General features: G+C 30.4%; 2 pseudogenes; both read right to left on the minus strand.

Moving 5' to 3' along the window:
* Positions 1-4,149: 4,149 nt before the first annotated feature.
* Positions 4,150-10,435, minus strand: LOC149059656 (uncharacterized; annotated as a pseudogene).
* A 2,851-nt stretch (positions 10,436-13,286) lies between these two features.
* On the minus strand, positions 13,287-16,938 carry LOC149059657 (uncharacterized; annotated as a pseudogene).
* Positions 16,939-21,814: the final 4,876 nt, after the last annotated feature.

Raw genomic sequence — 21,814 nt, forward strand, 5'->3', positions numbered from 1 at the left:
TATAATTCAATACAGTATTCGTAATTACATAATAACTATAATTCTATAGTTCAAGACGACGTGTACCTGGGTACATAGACTTGAATTCATCAATTATATCGTCTGGATTGATTTGTGATGTCAATTCTTGCTCTACAAAAATCAATTTTAACCCTGATGTAAGTTCAAATAAAATAAAATAGGATCAAATTTAGTATTATTAATTTCCTAAACGTTCATATTTTGTATATATAATCAAAATAAATATTTAATAATGCATGAACAATTCTATAAAAATAAATATTAAATTAATATTTATCTAAGCTGTAAGCAAATCTAATAAAATATTATTTGATAATTCTTACCTGAAGTCAATGAATAATTTTCAGAGTCATTAGTGTCATTAATAAGCAGATTTTTTTCATTTACATCTAAAATGAAAATGAAATAATTTTTAGCTATACTTGTTTTTTTAACTTGCACCAAGTAACATTGATAAATTTATTTATGGGTTTGAAAAAAAACATAAACTTAAAAAATATTATTTTTATCTATCCATCCATTTCTAAGCTGAACTCGCTGGGGGTGCAGTTGCATACCCTGCACCCCCCGTGCGCACGCCTATGATGGTAGATTCAGTGACAAACCTAATTTAATAAAAAGAGCAACAAATCTATCTAAATCACTTTGTAGTTTAAGACTGTCTTCAATGCAGTTTATTTGCATAAAGAGCTTGATGTCGTCCGCGAAACATAAAACTTGACAACTTTATATTTCTTTTTTTTTTTTTTTTCATTTATTTATTAAATGTTAAAACAAAATTTATGTAAGTTATACAATAAAAAAAATAATTTTTGAAATTACCTGAAAATAAGGTTATTATTTAAGATGGTAAAAGGAGGACTGGGTTTCTTGTCCTGGATAAGGTAACGTTTTCACCGTAGAACTGTCTGAGTGTGTAGTAGAATCTGACTTTTCTGTTCTTCGTGTTTGAATTTGTTACATATCTGTAAGACGACCATAGGTGGGTGTATCCTTGTGGTAGGTTAGCTGGGTCTGATGCGCGGCAAGCTGAGTAAGTAAAGTCCGTTTCTGGATCATTACAGTTTTCAGCAATGTTAACTCCGTAGAGTTGATTGATGTTTGATCTAACAGCGTCTGTTCCGAATCTTGGAACCATAACTGTGCTACAGACACGGAATGCTATTCCGATAGGCTGGTCTTCATCTGCATTTAGGACTCTGGTTATGAATTGTTTATAAAGTTATATTTTGTTTTTTTTTTTATATACAATTGGCAATATTATAAAAGACTGCTGTTTTATTTATAAATGTTTAGCTTGTTATTAAATATTAGACATTAGTGCCTATTACTCATTACTTATTAATAATATTATGTACTGAAGATTTTTAAAATTGTTTTTAGTTTTGTTGTGTCATGATCAAAAAAGTATTATATTCTTTATTTTGTATTTCTTTATTAATTTACATAAAATGTCTAGCTATAAATGAGTTTCTTATATTAAAACCATTATTTCCACCATCATTCATTACTTCAGCATCAACAGTCTCATATTGAAACTGTAGTTCTTCTTCATCTAAATGCATGTCTATTTTATATTTGACACAGATATTATGTAGTATAACACAAGCTATTATATGTTACTCGATGTTTTAATTGCAGTTCCCAACTTGCGACTCAGACAACGGAATCGACTCTTCAATACACCATTTACTCGCTCAACCACATTCCTCGTTCTGATATGAGAATAGTTATATTTTTTTTGTGCATTCGTAATTGGATTTGGATGCGGGGTGTATACAAACTGTGTTTGTGCATAACCACCATCAGCAATACATATACCTTTTACCAGCCTACAAAAGTTATATCAAAAATTGAAATTGTAGTTATATAACTGTTTTATTCTAAATAGGTATTTTATTTTTATCATAACGTTGTATATTATCAATTCACCCGTTTTCCATTAATTCTAATGCTCTACTATTTTGGAAAATTCTTGAATCATGAACAGATCCAGGCCATCTGGTCACAACATCAAAAATTTCCATATAAGATCCTACTATTAGCTGAACGTTCAATGACATCCACCCTTTTCTGTTCCGAAAATATTCTGCTTGTTCACCCCCTGGACTACTAATGGGTATATGTGTGCAATCCATAGCCATTGTAACTCCAGGAAATTTGGATATTTGGTAAAATTTTTTTTGGACAATTTCTACTTGATTAGGTAAAGGAAAATTGACCAACGCCCTTAAATTGTTGGCAATTCTCAAAGACACATCTTTTACAATTCGGCTAATAGTTGACTGACTTAATTCAAACATATCTCCATTAATCAACTAAATTGGAAAAAAAATCTAGTAAATAAAACATTAATATTAAAGTAACTTCCAAAAGTAAAATTATTTGGTAGCATCCAGTCGCATAAAACCTTAATGCTATCAGAACTTTCCACATTTTGTTCACAGGTAATCCCCTCAGGTCTGTATGGATTTGACGTTCTTGTTCAGTAAATACCATAGGCATTAACATTTTTAAAAATATTTTTTTGGTTAATCGGAACCTTCTAAAAAACTCACTGTCCGAGTAAAAATTAATAGGAACAATATTTATAATATTTCTTTTATATGTTTTTTTGTGCTCTGCCTTGAATTAGTTCATTTAAAAAAATCATAATTGTCATCCATATAATCATCAATTTTAATTAAATTATGAAATTTATAATTTATAAAATAACTTTTGTTTAAGTGAGCACTAGAGCTTACTGAGATTTCACTAATTATAACCTAAACATTTTCTAACTTTATGTGTAAATCCTATTTATGAATACGAATTTACTAACTATTAGATTTTACTAAGAATATACTTAGTACTTATTAAGATTATTTTATGAATATGAAAATGGTGATTTAAACTAAGTTCCCACTAAGTATTGGCTTAGTACGATCTATGAATATGGCTATATAACTATGTATCATAAGCTATGTTATAAAAGATAGTATAGAAAAATACGACAACTTATTGATTCATAATAATTAATTAACTAAAAACTAGACGGAGATACCCGGCTACTGCACCGATTTTCCCAATTTTCGTGAATTTTTTCAAAAGTATTGGGAATTGGACCTTTTCAAAGTACTAACTAGATTCACTTTTCTATCAGAAAAAGTACTGAAACCAAAATTGAAGCATTGTTATTGATAAAAAAGTGTTAAAAAACACACATTGTAAAATCAATCACTCCATCCAGAATCAGATACAGTTGTTACTAGGTTACTAGTTATTACTACCCAGTATAAAAAAATTAATTTACATTACAAAATAAACAACTTACTTTAATTTTATAAAATTAAACAAAATTAGTTATCATAGGTTAGGACGTTAGGTAGCATAGTAGGTAGTATAGTTAAATAAAATATTCAAAACATAAATATGACAATACTTACTAACTACTCGTAGTTTGTACCTTATAAAATGAAAAAAGACTAACTAGGTAATACAAGATTAACAAAATATTATTTGAAATACAAAACACAACTTTTATTTAATAATAATTATAAAAAGTATCTATATAGGTATAATGCTAGTTAAACAAAATAATATATAAATACGAAATAAAAAAAAATTACTTTATAAAAATGTAACATTGTAAATAGGCAATGCTAGTTTAAAAAAATTAAATAATATGAAATAAAACAATTTTTATTTAATAAAAATTATAAAAAGTAACAAGGTATGATTGTTAAACAAAATATATAAATACGAAATAAAAAAAATTTACTTTACAAAAATTTAACATTGTAATATAATGCAATGTTAGTTTAACAAAATTTAAATAATACAAAATAAAACAATTTTTACTTTATAAAATTTATAAAAAAAAGTAACCAAGTATGCTAGTTTAGCAAAATTTAAATAATATGAAATAAAACAATTTTTACTGTACAAAAATTAGAAAAAATTAACTAGGTAATGATAGCTAATCAAAATATTTAAAATACGAAAAAAAATAACATTTACTTTATAAAAACTTAAAACACAAATAAAAAAATGATAAAAAATAACATTAACAATAAAATAAACATTTTGTTTATAATGTGATGTTAATATTAGAAAGATTATTTACTTTTATATTATATTATAAACTTTTTTAGTTTTTTGAATAATGCTCATTATTCAGACACAATAACTAGATTATTGTAGAACCACAAATTTTCAGGCGGGACATATTTCGCTGCAAGATCTTGGACATCCCGAAATTTAGCCTCTTTTATTTTTAAAACTTCTGGGTGTAATAGAGGCAACTTTTCTTCGGGGAACTGCAATATTGCAGATTTTTTTTGTAAATGAAACTTTACAAAATCCTACTGAATTTCCGTATATACTACAAAATAAACCCTCTTTTTTATATTCCATACACCTATAGGCCATAATAGAAAACTTTTGGTCTTCCACACTTTTTACAATTTTTTTATACAATGGTTTTGTGTAATCCGAAAAATTAAAAATCATATCTCGGGATACATCTATGACATTGAATTTTTTAACAATCTCTTTGTAGGATTCTGGCAAGTATATTCGTTCTTGATTCCTCTTTACCTTTTCTAATTAATCCGAAACATCGATCACACGGTAAAAAGCTATGACCCGGCTCTGGATACCGGTGAGTGATAGTTTCTAAGTTGAAACACTTAGATTGAACAACTGTATAAAAATATTGGAATAAAGCGTTATTTTTATTCTGTGAGCTACAGTTGTCCGTAAATATATATAAGTGTTTTACACCTGGGGTGAGTAAATTTTTAAGAAAATGGTCAATGAAACTTATAACATCATTTTGGCCTTTTTTGCCTGTCGATTCGTCATACATATAATGGTAAGATTTGCCAGTCTTCCCGGAATATATACAAAAATTATAAACCCAAATTTGACGTTTATAAAATACGTCTCCACACGGAATGTGTGGCAGTGGCATATTTTGTTGAAAATCAAAACTCAATAACTCAACTTTTTCATCTAATTTGGATTTTTGAACAAACGATTTCAAGTCAGTTTAAAATACTTCTGCTTTTCTTATATGCACCTCTTTTTCTACCTCAAACTGACGTTTTATTTCGAGATTTGTTTCGTGGTCAATTAAATTTTTTAAGCGGTCACAAGTTTGACACGTATCTGTTTTTGGTGTTCCGAAAGTTAAATTGAAATTATTTTTAAAGTATTCACTAAAATAATCATATTTAACAATTGGTTTTATATTCGTTTCACCTCTTTGGATCATTTCAAATACTTCCGGTTCATTTTTTTCTAAATAAAGTTTATACATTTTAGAAATGTTAAGTTCGGGGGATAAATAATGAACATTTAAATTGTCAGATCGGCTGTAATGGGACTTGACTTTTGGGAAACTGTTAATATGGGCATCTATTTTAAATATAATGTCATTTGATATTTTATTTGGGCCTTTCAAGTGTTTGCCACGTAAATCTTGTGGACTTGGTTTATTATTTTTGATATTGTGTATAAGTCTGTCTACTAATGATTTTCCTATACCAAACAATGAACAAAAAGCAATTTTACAAACGATTAATTCGTTTGTAGTTAATCGTATTTTATAAGTACATGAAACCGATTTTTTTATATCCGGTGTTCCTTTCACTAGAGGCATACGTCTTTGAACATTATTTACACAAATTAGGCCACATGGAAAAGTGTCTTGTTTTTCTTTATTACCTATTGCATTGAAGGCATTGATTATCGAAGATTTATCTGTATCGGTGATTTTAGAAAAACATTTGTATATGCATTTACTGTATATATATATATATAAATGATTTACACGAATTTATTTTTATTCATTGAATACACACATGAAAACTTGAGTTAATTATTTTCATTAACTTGCCCGCCTTTGTAAATAGGTATACCTATATAGTATATACTATTACATTAGCAGGTACTATTTTTAAGTGTACCTTGCCTATAATATAAATTCCATGCAACAAAAAACATAACAGTACATAATAATATATATTATTTTGTAATTCAGTATAATAATTATAATTTAGTATAATTCAATAGTAAAGCCCATAGATAATCAAGTTTTTGTTTTGATTAATATATACCCTATTATATACCTACTACCCATGTATTTATTTGTTTATGATCATTTTAATAGATTAGTGGATATTATATTTCAATTAGAACTTAGAAATGTTCAATAGTATTGTCATTTATCATCAAGTCAGTGGTTAAAGCATAAACATTGTTGGGGGATGACTATATCAGATATATTTTAAAAAACTGAGCATCTCAGACTATAATTTATGTTATAGGTACCTAGCTATTACATTTGTCATTTATATAATTATATTTAAATCATAAATATGTTTCATTTTTTTTGTATTAATTGTATAATAACTATGATATTGAAAGAAACAGTTTTATAATAATCTATGCTTCCCCCCCCCCACTTTAACTAGGTACCGCATAAAGTGGGTATACCTATTGCCTATTTAAATTATTATCAGTAAATATTAGTTAACGGGAGTTCAATCAAATATGTAGTATAACAAATACACTATAATTATAGGATGGTAACTTCACCAATTTAAGATTTGGATTATGTTTTGAATATATATTGATACACTGTTATATTATTATTTATTTGAATACCTGAAATCAGTACATTTATTTCTTAGCTATATTAAACCATAGGTTAGAATGTACAGAATGCTGAATCAGGATTTACTTTTGCGATAACTCATGAGATGATGGAGTTATCACAATTATATATTTTTTTAAAGATTCATTGACAAGTACTACAAATATTTCAATTATTCATATTAAATTTTTTTTTTAATTTTTCTGAACAAATTAAAAGCATAGTTTTAAAAAGGTTATTTTTTTTTCTTAAATCTATTGGTTTTTAATAATTTTTTTTTCAGTAAATACATAGTATGATAGCAAAAATCCATTGTGAAACATCTTATATTTGAACATATTGTAAAATATATATATAACTGCCATACTTTACTTATTTATGTATAACATTATATAATGTAAAGGTTTAATTTTACATGAAACTGAATATTTACAAACATTAATTGTATTATGTTTTGATTTGTATGATTACAGAAATCATATCTTTACATAAAAGCATCAAATACATCTTCATTTAGTGCTGCGATAAGGCAGACAGTTGATTGTTGTTTTGAATACCACATTTTAGCTTTATTCAGTTATAAAGGGAAAACTAAACGTTCATTTATAGAGCTAAAATTATATTCAGTTATTTATGGTGAGTTGTGCAATGTTTATTTAATCATTCTTATTTATACTTTACTCGTTCATTTTCATATAGATACTGTCACAAAGTGACAATTTTAATTTTCATATTCTGAAATATCATTAGAAATTAAAAACTGAAAATAACTTTTACCACTAATTATGTTATGTTTCAGAAGCCTTATCTGGTTTCCGAACATCTCCACTTGAAGAGCAAACATTCCACAAGGTTACTGACAACTATATTTGACATGCCATTAAAAAAGACACAAATAAACCAGTTTAAAATTAATTTAAATTAACACAGATAAAGATTTTCTGTAAAAAAATAAAATATATATATTATTATAAAGCAAATAAGTGGAAAAAACACCATGCCCTGAACCATAAATGCACAGAGTTCAACACGTACGTTTTAATGATATTTTAACCATCTCTGCACTTGAATTGCTACTCGGGATCCTTTCAAATTCCAATCACATATTTTTGCCAAATAGGTCCAAAAAACTTCAAGTCTCGAATATTTCCTCGAAACTCGTGATATTGATAGGCTACGTAATCATGACAGGTAAGTGCTAACTTAGAGAATGTCGATGAGTCTATGTAATCTCCACACTCTACGTCTATTTCGTAATCTGGGTACGCTTTGGTTACGTCACCCAATGTAGGTATTCGGCTTGCGTTATCACCGCTACCATCGTACGCAAATCGATATATTTGACGAAAACCTATGCGGAACCTGTACACGACATTTCTGTAAGTCAAATAAACGTAATAGCAACGAGTTTTGTAAATTTTGTCGGCGTAACGAACTATATCCGGTAAATTTGTTGTTCTGTATAAAAATTGTTTCGATATACATTCCGGGAATTCTGTCTCGTAGGCCACAGACTCGGTTATGTCGGTCAGGTCGTTATATTTATATTTTTTATGAAAGAGTCGTAACTTACCAGATACCGTAACTTTATCCGCATCTCTATCAGAACACGGTCTGTCCACTCGCACCACTAGGGTGTTACTCGGTAATCTGCACGTTTTTTCATCATAATCAATTACAAAATCGTGTTCTTGTAGCTGATTCAATTGGAGATATTTTTTATCGTCATGCTTAGATCCAGAACTGAAGGGTCCAGTGCAAGAACCGGGTATCTCCACTTTTTTTCGAAACACATGTTTTTGCATTTTGCAATCATTTATATATATATACAGTAAATGCATATACAAATGTTTTTCTAAAATCACCGATACAGATAAATCTTCGATAATCAATGCCTTCAATGCAATAGGTAATAAAGAAAAACAAGACACTTTTCCATGTGGCCTAATTTGTGTAAATAATGTTCAAAGACGTATGCCTCTAGTGAAAGGAACACCGGATATAAAAAAATCGGTTTCATGTACTTATAAAATACGATTAACTACAAACGAATTAATCGTTTGTAAAATTGCTTTTTGTTCATTGTTTGGTATAGGAAAATCATTAGTAGACAGACTTATACACAATATCAAAAATAATAAACCAAGTCCACAAGATTTACGTGGCAAACACTTGAAAGGCCCAAATAAAATATCAAATGACATTATATTTAAAATAGATGCCCATATTAACAGTTTCCCAAAAGTCAAGTCCCATTACAGCCGATCTGACAATTTAAATGTTCATTATTTATCCCCCGAACTTAACATTTCTAAAATGTATAAACTTTATTTAGAAAAAAATGAACCGGAAGTATTTGAAATGATCCAAAGAGGTGAAACGAATATAACACCAATTGTTAAATATGATTATTTTAGTGAATACTTTAAAAATAATTTCAATTTAACTTTCGGAACACCAAAAACAGATACGTGTCAAACTTGTGACCGCTTAAAAAATTTAATTGACCACGAAACAAATCTCGAAATAAAACGTCAGTTTGAGGTAGAAAAAAAGATGCATATAAGAAAAGCAGAAGTATTTTAAACTGACTTGAAATCGTTTGTTCAAAAATCCAAATTAGATGAAAAAGTTGAGTTATTGAGTTTTGATTTTCAACAAAATATGCCACTGCCACACATTCCGTGTGGAGACGTATTTTATAAACGTCAAATTTGGGTTTATAATTTTTGTATATATTCCGGGAAGACTGGCAAATCTTACCATTATATGTATGACGAATCGACAGGCAAAAAAGGCCAAAATGATGTTATAAGTTTCATTGACCATTTTCTTAAAAATTTACTCACCCCAGGTGTAAAACACTTATATATATTTACGGACAACTGTAGCTCACAGAATAAAAATAACGCTTTATTCCAATATTTTTATACAGTTGTTCAATCTAAGTGTTTCAACTTAGAAACTATCACTCACCGGTATCCAGAACCGGAGAGTTATCATAATGACCAACTAACTTTGTAGAAATAATATGCTATTGTAATTTTCTAATATAATAATTTAATGCTAACAAACATCTTATTATTTTTATTTATTATAATATATTGCATATTTTTTTTTTTTTTGGAAACTAATTAATATCTGCTGCACGCTCTTCAAAACAAAAACAAAATAATTGAAGATATGTTTTGAAAGAATAATAAACACATAGGCACAGCTAGGCAGACTTAGGGGTGCTTTGCCTGTTTATAATATTAAATTGTATAATTACCTTGTAAAATAGTCACAAAATTATTTGGAGTTGATGATGACATATTTCTTAAGGAATCCGAATCTAGAACGCCATGCACTTCTATATCAGTAGTATAGTAGTTAAAAACTGATCAATGGCTTCATTTATTGGTATAGTTTCTTCTGGCCCTCCACCAGTCTTTTTTTTATCTCCTTTTTCAGCACATAGTTCGGCTTTTTTGTTATTTTTTCTGTTCTCCCAACATTTTTTGAGATTAAGAGCAGAACGCTAGTACAAATTGATACATTTATCATACAAAATATTGCATAATGCATAACAATTGGATAACTTACTGGAACGTTTAATGCAGCTGCATTAAATTCATCTGCCACAATATTCCAATACTTCGATTTTTGGGCTACTTGTACCGCTTCTTTTTGTTTATTTTCCAATACATGTTTATATTTAAAAACTAAACTGTCCAGCAGATTAATTTCATCTGCTTGGAATACCGGGTTTCGTTTAATAAGTTTTTCTGTCATACTATTTACTATAAGAATACTAAAATATTCGATAGTATCAAGGTGGATTTACCTTGAGAACAAGATCCACCTTAGGTATAACACTAGAATTAAAACAATTTTTATTTAATTAAATTTGAAAATAAAACGGACTACCTATTATTATTTATAGTACCAGAAAAAAAAACAATATCATATTATCAAAGTGATAACATAGCATATCATAGTGATAAGCGGTACATCCTCCATGATATCATGAAAATAAAATAGTGAGTAAATTCTTAGTATTTACTTAGTATTATATTCTAAGTATTTACTCAAAATTTACTTTGTTAAGAAAATTGTAAGAATTTTCTATGAATACGATACCATTGATAATTCTAATGTTTCACTTAAGGAAGTATATACTAAAGTTTGAATTAAGTACGATCTATGAATATGGCTGTTAATGTTGCACAGTTTTGAACTACCTATTTCTGATTATATTTTCACCTTAACTTGATGTTAAGTCAAAATATGGAAAAACAATTCCGTTTTGGTGCAATAACCAGGTATCTCCATGTTTATTTATTTTTTCTAATTAAATTATGTCCTTAAAATAATCTAAAATGTAAATATGTATACATGTATAGATAGTTCTTCATTTGGAGAGTTAAAATATGTGTTAACAATATTTATCCTCCCATTAGAAATCAAATAATTTGATTATTTGTTTCTCCCGAACAATTTCAAAAAGAGGAGATACCCGGTTCTTGCACCGGACCCTTCATTACTCGTCGCTAAACCGCTAGCTGTCGCGGTTACACAATTGTACCTATAATATTCTCGAGTATAGTCGACGTTAAAGACATCTACGTCTTCAATGTGTAAATTTTTGAATACACATTTCGTAAAAAAATTCAAATTCGTTACCTATAGGTATGATTTCGGCCATTGTCGGTGATAGATTTCGGTACAGTTCACTGTTGAGCGTCACGTTCGGTTGAAGTGTATTATGATTGTTTGATTTTTTTTTTAAAATATGGTTTTGCGTATTTGAAATCGTATAGTTTCAGACCATCATGTGATATTGTATCAGATTTTACCGGTTGAAGTGAATCTTCGATAAACTGTACCAGTTCGTTGTAGCTATGTGTCATGTCAAATCTCACAAAAGCCGCTTCGAAAAGTGATAAACGATTTTCAGCTACCGACGTCTGTTCGCGGTGATATGGTAAATCGTCATCACTACTACAGTTGCCACAATTATCACTGTTAATGTTAACGTTATCATTATCATTATAAAAAGCATCGTCGGAAGCAGTTGTAGACATTTTAAACTTGTGTCTAGAGAAAGCAGTAAGAAAAAAAAATACGTGTAATATAGAACACCGTTGGATATGATGGATTGGACGTTAAATGTGTTGTTATGCGTTTGTTTTGTCATACTAGTCGCGGTGTATTTTGTGCAAGTGCCGAGAACGACTGACGACTTGTACCTTATATACTCTAAACTCCGTAAAGAAAATCCGATGATTTCCGCGTTCACGTTGGGTTGGATAGAAAAACGAAACGCTTACAAAAACGTGTACCGTAAAATGGGGTTACTTTGATAATTTTCGTTAGTTTTTTTGGTTGTATTTTCATTTAACTAATGCTATGGTAAAGAAAATTGTATTAATTAAATTGCTTTACTTCAAATATATATTTCTCTACAAGAATTAATCAAAAAAAATTTTTTTTATAATCTTAACCACATATATTTTTAAAGTCATGTGTGGCTATCAAAGTTTTACCACATATGGGGTTACTTTGATACCCCCTATTTTTATTCATTAAATCAAATAGTAAGCTAGCCAAACTATCAATGTTGTCCGAAATTTTTTTTTTTTGATAATTATTTTATGAAATATTTTAATTTAAGTGAAGTGGGGTTACATTGATACATGATTTTTTTTCTAAACAAATATAACTATTAATTCAAATAATTACATTTCTTTCAATTCCATTGACATGTAATTAGGTGGTAAGTAATAAAAACAATGTTATCTATATTTTATTTAGTCTTTTAATTCAGTATTAAATAAAATTGATATTTTTTTTACATTATCTTAAACTTATAATAATTATAAAGATAATAAAAAAACATAATGAAAATAACAATAACAAATACCTAATCTTCTTTTCATTTAACTCAGTCTTATGTTTTCTGGCAGACTTATTAATGTTAATTATAACAATACTAATTAAAATGTTACCTACATTTTATTTAGTCTTTTAATACAATATTAAATAAAAATGATATTTTTTTAAAATATCTTAAACATATAATAATTATAAAGATAATAAAAAAACATAATGAAAATAACAATAACAAATACCTAATCTTCTTTTCATTTAACTCAGTCTTATGTTTTCTGGCAGACTTATTAATGTTAATTATAACAATACTAATTAAAATGTTACCTACATTTTATTTAGTCTTTTAATACAATATTAAATAAAAATGATATTTTTTTAAAATATCTTAAACATATAATAATTATAAAGATAATAAAAAAACATAATGAAAATAACAATAACAAATACCTAATCTTCTTTTCATTTAACTCAGTCTTATGTTTTCTGGCAGACTTATTAATGTTAATTATAACAATACTAATTAAAATGTTACCTATATTTTATTTAGTCTTTTAATACAATATTAAATAAAAAATGATATTTTTTTACAATATCTTAAACATATAATAATTATAAAGATAATAAAAAAACATAATGAAAATAACAATAACAAATACCTTATTTTGTTTTAATTTAATTCAGTCTTATCCTTTCTGGCAGACTTATTAATGTTAATTATAACAATATTAACTAAAATGTTACTTACATTTTATTTAGCCTTTTTTAAACTAAATTTTATCAAGTTATAACTTTAAGCTTCTCTTACATCCAATGAATAAGAAAATTTGTATTTAATACATTTCCCCACGCCTTCAACTTTAGGATACTTCAAAACTGCTTGAATTTGTTCTAAATTTACTTCAAACACATCATCTCTTACTAATTTAAATGTTTGTTTCGTTGTGTCCAATGACTTAAGTCCAGTAACTATGATAACATTGTCCTTGATATTTTTTATTACAGCAAGATAAACATAAATTGACATCCCACGCTTACCAAATTTAACATTAACTAAAATAAAGGTTCCAATTTTTATGTTATCTTTACTTGGTGGCTGATATTCTGGTATAGAGTCATCTATCACTTCATGTTCTGACTCAGAGTCATTGGTTAGGATTGGAAAATTGCTTACTTCTACCTCTTCATCAGAAATTTCATTATTATTGTCACCAAATGTAGCCACTGTTATACTTACTCCTGCTGCTACAGTAATCTTTTTTCTTTTTTTCCTTGCATTTTCATCAGCATTTGGATATCGTTGACTTTTCAAATAATCAGTAACAGTGTCATTAATTAAGATATCTGAATCATTAGTATTTGGTAATTTGTCCATCACTTTTTGTTTATTCAATGGATAAATGCCTGTTGCTTTAAAAGATGCTTGCAAATCATTGGCAATTGATCCACCACCATTATAACTATCCATACAATCAATTGCTTTTCGTACAAGAGTAGGAAATGATGCTTTTGGAATTGCCTTCAATCTTGTATTTTGGTTTTTCCATTCATTTAATGAATTTCGCCAAGCTTGTTTCAAAGGTCTAAAAAAACCAACATCTAGAGGTTGGGTTAGATGAGTAGAGTTCTTAGGAAGGCAAACAAAGTCAATATCATTTTGTTCGCATTCAACAATTACTTCTTGTTGAATGTGGGATGATAGGTTATCCCCTATTAGAACTTTTCTCCCAGGCTGTCGTTTAGCATGTGGTAAAAAAGCAGTTAGGAACCAGTCTTTAAATGTAACGCTATCAATCCATCCATGAGATGAACGATTGTAACGAGATCCTCTAGAGCAACAAGGTTCAGGACAACATGGTGCGCCTTTTGGTCCTCCTTCGGCCCATGGCTGCCACATTTCATTTGCCTTATATATGAAATATGGTGGCAAAAGAATCCCGGTTGCAGAACCACAAAACATAATAGATGTAGCTGATTTAGAATGATTTTGTACACGTTCAGGATATTTTATTCCACGTTGAAAAATAAGTTTTTTTTTTTCCTGGATTATCTTGTAAATTTGTTTCGTCATAATTATAAATATTTTGAGGTGGTACATGTTCAATTACTTGTTGCAAATTATCAAAATATTCTGAAATACATTGGGGAGAGACTTCTGCACGACATCTGGCAATATTGGTTGCTACACGTTGACAAACTATATTATTATATCTCTTTAACAAACTACGTGCCCAATCTATACCAGGAAGATTTTTTGAAAATGATTCAACCACAATGCCTTTTCTATCTAAATAAGATTTTGCAATGACTCTGTAAAAATATACTACTAGTTAGTTGACTAAGCAACACAAATCTTAAAATGTAAACACTAACCTAAGATCCATTAGCGTAAGTGGGAAGCCCCATTTTCCACACTTCATGGCAGCTGTAAGAAAAGACATTTCTTCTTGTTCACTAAATATTGTTGGATGCCCACACTTATTTCCATGCTTGCCATTGAACCTATTATGTAATGTTCCATAGGAAATTTTATAGGCCTTACTAGCAGCTAATATTGAAATCTCGCCATTGGCAATTTTATCGAGTGCTTCATCTAAAATCTCATCTGAGTAATTTTTATAAAACCGAGCACCAATTTTTTTTCTATATTTGCGAGCCACTAAAATATATAATGAAATATTATACCTAGTGAAATGTATGTATAAAAGTTATCAAAGTTGCCCTCTATGATATATCAAAGTAGCCCCAGGTCAAAATCTTATATGCATTTCATTAAATTCAAAATGGAATTAAATTTTGATAAATGTGTTTCAGTCTTTATTATATTAACATGCTATTTACATGATTTAAAAAATGGTATATAAAAGTGTACTTACTTTGCGCAGATCTTATATAACAAAAAAAAAAAACGTGTAAGTTAATAACTAAACGAATCAACAACGAAAACTAAACAATTGTGGTGATACTCCGACGTATCATCACATGCAACATTGTACCAACGTTACCGCCCGTCCTTTTTGCATGGTATAAATTTTAACACACTTGCGCTCACGAGTAATATTTATGCTCCTTGCACCGACCGACCGAACTCGCGTCTCGCCCCCTCTACGTTCCGCCGGCTCGACTCGCCGCCGGACGTACGACCGACCGTCGCGCGCGCTGCGCAACGGAGCGACCGTTGCACCGTCGCGCCCGACATTCCGACACTACGTTTTTTCTAGTGATGGGAATAATCGAATGATTTCGATAATCGAGAGATTAGTAATCGAGATATTATAATAATCGAGTAATTCACTCGATTATTTTAATCGAGAGAATGGTCACTATTAGTCGCTAGTCGCCGAGATATAATAATCGAGAACATGACGTAATCAATAGATAAGAATCACTCAAATAATATTACAAATTTACGGTCGATAATACTGCAGCTTAACTCAAGATCTATAAAAATAAAATACTTTATACTTTATAGTACTACTGTCTACTTCATAAGACATGAATCTAGAGCTTTACTACCTATAAGTATTAGATACTAGATAGCCGTGCTCGATTGTCAATAGACAATATTACAATAATCATTAATCAATAAAGCCAATAAAAATATGAAAATAAACATTAAAAATTAAAATACGTACTATTTTTGAATTTTTAAATATAATAAAATCTTTATAATGAAACAAAATAAAATAATATTATAAGAAAAACAACTGACAATTTATTTTGTTTGTACATATTATGTTTAAAAATACTAATAATATTAAACAATTTTTAAATATTTAACGTTTAACCAAATATAATTATATGTAACATAATTATTAATTGTAATACTATATTTAAAAAAACTGTATTTATATGATGAATAATAATAATTTATAAATTATAAAAAAAATGCTTCAAGGTAAAACAATAAAAAATAGTAAATACCATTTAATATTAAATAAAGTGAATAAAAATCTGACAATGCTTAGTCTTTACCGTCAAGCATATAAAATTCAAATAATGATAATCAAAATTCAACGTAAGTAGATATTACTATTTATAAAAGATTTAAATTACTATTTAAAAAAATAATATAGTTTAAATTTTTTGGTGACAGCCTATTTCGACGATCATTTGTTAGCAATCAAACTATAAACTAGTTATTATACAAATAGTAATTACTAATAACTACTAATTTTTCATTCGATTACTTTTGACCGAGCAATTCGATTATTTTTCTATTTCTAATAATCGAGTAATTGAATAAATCGATTATTTTTCAAATAATCGAGTAATCGATTATTTTCTAATAATCGAGTACTCGATTATTTTCTCTCGATTGTTCCCATCACTAGTTTTTTCCCGTCTCACCGACTTGACTCTCCGAGCCTGATGCGCGCATGACCACCGCTGTACGCTCGCGTCATTGTTTTTACTACTGTTAATACTTCTCGTATGTAAAACTCTGTTATTTCTTTGTCGACTTGTAACAATAAATTCTTCCGTGACGCACTTGCGTCACTCGACCGACAAATCAGTGTGTTGCATTATTGACTGTTACTCCTGCCGGTATAGCGACCGAAACGCTTTTGTTTTCCTCCTGTACGAGTCAGATTCGCGCATTGGTGATTAACATAATCACCAAACAATCATCGATAAGAACGTGTTATCAACAACATATTTGGGTTCTATACCAGTTGTACCAAACGACTACATATTAAAAACGACAATTTGTATATATTATCAACAATTATAATCAATATTTTCATAACAAAACCTCGATTATCAAAGTAGCCCCACAATATCAAAGTAACCCCATTTTACGGTACCCGAACACTTCTGACGAAAACGATGTTGATGTGCGTTATGAAAAATATCCAATCGATAATCGCGGTAAACCCATCACTGCGGTGATTGACGTCTTGACGAACACCGACACGGTACTGTAACCGATTTGAAAGACGGATTCGTGGTGTCTGGCATAAACGCGTCTGCGCCGTTTAAATGTCCCGAGAATTTCATAGGTCGGTTTTTCTCAAGTTATCTGCTTTTAACTCTTCAATCTCTCGTGATAATCGCTCAATGTGGTCGTGTTTTTTCGTATGATGTTCCTGTTCGCGATCTCTCATCATTTCGATTATTTTTTGTTTTTCGTTTATGGTGATCTGAGACTGCTCCAATAGTTCTTCCAGTTTTTTTAACCGTTCCGTTAACTGTTCCGTCAATTTTGTACTTTTCACTTTGTTCTCAGAAATATATGTTATATCGTTTATACGGTTATTTAATTCTTCTATTTCTAACATTTTTTCCTGATTAATTTGTTTTAGATTTTCTATATCTTGTGAAACTTTTTCAATTTTCGTTTTACACTCTTCTACGTATACCGTTAATGTGTCTACAACTTCTATGTATTTCTTAATCTCGTTGTCCTTTTTATCTATAATTTGTTTATGAAAATTCAAATCTTGATCGAATTTATCCAATATATTTTTTTGTCTTTTGATTGTAGTTTCAGCTGCTTTTTTGTCGTAGTCGTAATGGTATTTCGTAGATGCTAAATGGTTTTCTAGTGATTCGATATTTTTTCTTTGTTTTAACACAACCTCTTCGGTATTCGAAAGGATGTGTTTGAGCTCTGAGATTCGATTATTGCTATCGTTTAAAATTTTATTTTCATCGGATGTTGTTTGTGTGAATTTTGTCGCTATCCGAACTGGTGATGTATCAGTTTGCACCGATCGTTGTTGTCTGTTTTCTTCATGTTGTTGTTCGATATCATCGTCAGAATCAAATACGATAAAATCAATAGATTTGAATACTGCGTCCTCGGTAGTTTCAGAGTATCCATTTTGAAATGTTGACGTTGTCGTTGTAGTTGTGTGGAATTGGTTAGCAGCAGCAGCATTGTATGGTGCGTTTGCGTCCAAGTTATCCAATTGGTTCTTAATTTTTTCAAATTCTGCTAATATACACATGTTTAACGGATTTGACGGAGCCTTTTCAATCTTTTCCATTTCTTTCAGTACAATCATCTTCATCTCAATCAACTTTTTTTCCCGTTGTCTTCGTGATTCGTCGTCACCTGTCATATCATCATCACCACCAGAGGTATTTAATAGGTTCTCTCGCTCCCGAGTCAAATAATTTAAATTCACCGGTATTTGTTCTTTCGTCACTTTTTCAATACTTTTCATTAAATTCTGAAGTTTATTCATCAGCTCTGATACTTTATCGCCTCTATGGTCGGACAGCGTGTTGTGTGTATCTGTCACTACGTTGCTAACCGTTTCCAACTGGCCAACCAACATTGTTAATCCATTTCTAATATTATCCATTAAATTTATACCGGGCGCGGTATCGAACAAATTTGATCGAACGGGAACGTCATTATGGTTTTTTTTAGGTATTTTTACTCCTCTTGATGTATCGTTATCAGTAGCTTACCGTTTACTGCCTAGCGGTATCGATATATTATATTTACGCATAACTTCTCTCAATACCTCATCTGTGTTCGGTACTGATCCCGAATCATAGAGCATGTCGACGTGACCTGCATCTTTCACTCGGCGAATAGCGATTTGTAATTGTTCCCAAGGTATCATTTCGCCGTAAATCATTTTTGTGGCGTTGTTTATCATATTTATATTTATGAATTCCGAAGAATTTCTACTGAGCGGTATGACTCCACGATTAAACGCGTTGATGTGTGTTATCATATCGAATAAGTGTTTACGTATTTCGTTTTCGGCTGTAGTTAATTTTAAATTTTCTCGTTTCAGTACTCGGATGTACGATTCTTTAGCTTTGTAAAATTTTAACGGTTCCATATTTTGGATATCGTCTCGGCGGTTTTCCAATTTATACTTCAACGATATCAAATCATTTTTTATCCTGTTGTACCGGTCGATAGACGAAAACACACCGACAACACTCTCGTTGTACGTAATTAACCACAAATCCAGTGCCGCTAGGATTTGTTTCGTTAGCGTTACCGCCGAGTCTAATCGGTTACGTACGGGCAACGGAACCCTGGTAATCTCAAAAGTCAAATTGAAATTATTTTGTAATTGGAAAATGTTTTCTTTAAATCTTTCTATGTGGTTTTCTACGTCTTTTCCGGATTTTTGTAAATCTTCTTGCAGTAAATCTGTATTTAAAAACTTATATGTAGCGTTTATGTCGGGTATAGGATTTATACTTATACTTGGGTTATTGTATTCGTCTTTAGACATGTATAGTTTGTTAAATTGCAAAAACTCATTGTCGTTACTCTGAACGTTTGAATGTAAGTCGTTCATACCCGAACCAATGTAGTGATAGAATTGTATTTATAGGATTTTTTTTATAAGATACAAATCAACAATATTATCGAACGGTAGTCGTTATTACTTTTAATGTATATTACTATAAGTCATCATTGTTGTTTAACATATCAAGTCGTTTTTATTACACATATTTATTTTTACTGTACAGAGAAAACAAAAAAACTAAAATTACGTAGAATTTAACAAATACATTATAATTTATACGCTTCGCCTTCGCCACCACTGCCGTTGTCGTCGTCTTCATCTGGGTAGTGGCCGTCGTCGTTGTTCGAGTAACAACCACGATCGGCGTCACATCCAATTTTGTCGTAATTTTCCTCGTCAATTGCATCTATAGCGTCACCATCACTGCGTTTCCCCAAATCGTTGATGTTGTAAGTGTCACCGTAAACAGTCGTGCCGGTAATGGGATCCGTGATGTTTGCAAATGTAGGTAGATATAACGTTTCCGTAACCGCAGACGGTCTTGAATCGCGGTTCGCGGTAATGGTGTTAGTCATGTTACGAATCATTGTGCGATAAACATAAGTATGAAAATTGCGCAGAGTTAAATCCGATGCCGAATTTATCGATTTATGTAACTTCATAACGGCCCAAGATTCTGTAGGAATTTGTATGGGGAATTTTTCCACATATTGTTTCAAAACCGACGACACTATGATCACCACGTCTTCGGGTCATCGACGACCCCGTCAAACCAAGCCAGATCTATGAAATCGTACAAAATCGAGTACATGCGGTTTTGCATAAATGTATAGAACTTCCAATTGGCGCATTCAATGTCCGTACCTGTGGACCGTTTTAGATGTAATTCGTCACAACGTGCGGTATTGCTATCGATCACGGTTAGGATGTCTAATTTACTTCTGAAAAAATCGTAGAAATAAGATCGCTTTAAAGAGTTAAAAATGACATCAAACTCGTTAAAAAATATCACAAACTGATCGCCACGCATATCGGGTACTACGTTACCGAACAGTTTGACGTATTTATCTATCATTTTCCACAGTACGTTCCACTCGACAACGTTTAACGGTGACCGGTCCATGACACGTAGCTGTTGACTCCGTAGAAGAATATCATACATACCGCTGCAGATATAACCCATCATCGACGGTGCGTATGTGGTGCTGTTCACTATGTTTCTATATTTTTGCACTTTTAGTACAGGTAAAAGTCCCAATGAAGCGAGAATAGAGGTCTTTTTACAGCAAGACGTTCCGTCCAAACATAACACATTAGTTTTCGCGTTAGATAGTAGACGTGAAAATACAACGTTCAATTGTCCGTACACGTTATCTATAGCTTCATCGTCGCTACGGGTTAGAGCCGCCGCAAACATATCGGAGGGCACCGTCGTTGTCATCGTTATGCGTCCGTCGAAAATATCATTTACAGATGTTGACGCGACTAACGCGGAAAAATTTGCCGATCACAATTTCAAAGTACGATTAATACGATTGATGTTGGAAAAAACACCGCACTTGGCCAGTTACTTAGAATATACTGTTCGTTCCGCCAAGTCGTCCGACTTTTATATACCCGACAAACTGAAAGACAAATGTCTTATGATCGAAGTCAAGATTTCCAAACACCTATGTCGCAAACTTTCGTGTTGTAGTAAACCGACGGAGTCGCTCTACTATTTTTTTTTAATTACATTAACATATTATAATTACAATTCACACTACAATTATACTACTGTCTTCCTGGACCTCGAGAATGACAGTTTTATCGATACCAGATTCAACCGCGTATCGATTACAAATAAGTACGAAAACAGAGTAATAAATTAGATTAGAATATTGCCGAATGTACGGGCGTTGGCTCGCCGAATTACTGGGAATCCAAACACTCGCAATAACAACCACTTTGCGGTTCCTTTGATCCACTCCCTACAATCTCTACCGTGTAAAAATTCTGAATAAATACAGGACTAGGTCCATTGCAGAATTAGAATTAGTTTGTGTCTCACTCA

The sequence above is a fragment of the Diuraphis noxia genome, unplaced genomic scaffold, assembly GCF_037042655.1.
Source record: "Diuraphis noxia isolate RWA-SAM2 unplaced genomic scaffold, SU_Dnox_SAM2 contig0001, whole genome shotgun sequence".
NCBI classification, from domain to species: Eukaryota; Metazoa; Arthropoda; class Insecta; order Hemiptera; family Aphididae; genus Diuraphis; species Diuraphis noxia.